The 824-nt window shown below is 37.4% G+C and overlaps 1 protein-coding gene across 1 annotated transcript in view; it reads left to right on the top strand.

The window, feature by feature from the left end:
* The window catches only part of LOC119585692 (small nuclear ribonucleoprotein-associated protein B-like), a gene marked incomplete at its 5' end in the record, with an annotated part of 9524 nt that overhangs the window by 7555 nt on the left and 1145 nt on the right, over positions 1-824 (top strand).

Genomic DNA, 824 nt, shown 5'->3' with positions numbered 1-824 from the left:
CAGTTTGATGTCTAAAGCACCTTGCTTGCTGTTCTTTTCCACTGAATGGCCCTTTATGGTCTCAATACACATTTGTATTAGCTGTTAATTGCCTATCTTTCCTTTGCATGTAAATGCACCAATGTTAGCTGTCACTTTTTCCAGTGTAATAGACATTGCAGCATTTAGGGTTTTGGGTTTAATGTCACCAGAGGTTGATTTGTACATCAGTTTGATGTCTAAAAGCATCTTGCTTGCTGTTCTTTTCCACTGAATGGCCCTTTATGGTCTCAGTACAAGTTTGTATTAGCTGACATTTACAAAATGGGACACTGTTCCTCATATGTTCCTCTACAGATAATTGCCTATCTTTCCTTTGCATGTAAATGCACCAATGCTAGGTGTCACTTTTTCCAGTGTAATAGACATTGCAGCATTTAGATGGTTCAAGATACATTGAATTTTTTATATAAACATCTCATAAGCTTATAAAGTGACATGCAAAGGTAGCAAATTTTCCTGATGGGTACTGTGGAGTAGTCATCATTCATTCATCAATATTGATGAATATGCATATTTGTATACTTAAAGGAAATTGAGCTATACTTTGAGGCTACATTGTCTAGTTTAGTGTTATGCAGTACCAAAGGTTTAAAGATAACCATACCATACTGGCATGGGCACATTGTAGCTGCTGTACATCATCTTTTTCCCATTCTATTGGCACATCTGCACTGTGTGAATAGCTGGTTGTGTGGTGATGCACCTGCTGGTGCTTGAAGAGTGGTGCTATCTGTGTTTCTGGGTCTGAATGAAACTTAATTTGCAAATACTAGGATGATTTA

Source organism: Penaeus monodon, chromosome 20 (assembly GCF_015228065.2).
Source record: "Penaeus monodon isolate SGIC_2016 chromosome 20, NSTDA_Pmon_1, whole genome shotgun sequence".
Classification (NCBI taxonomy): Eukaryota; Metazoa; Arthropoda; class Malacostraca; order Decapoda; family Penaeidae; genus Penaeus; species Penaeus monodon.
This window is presented reverse-complemented; position numbering and strand designations above follow the sequence as displayed.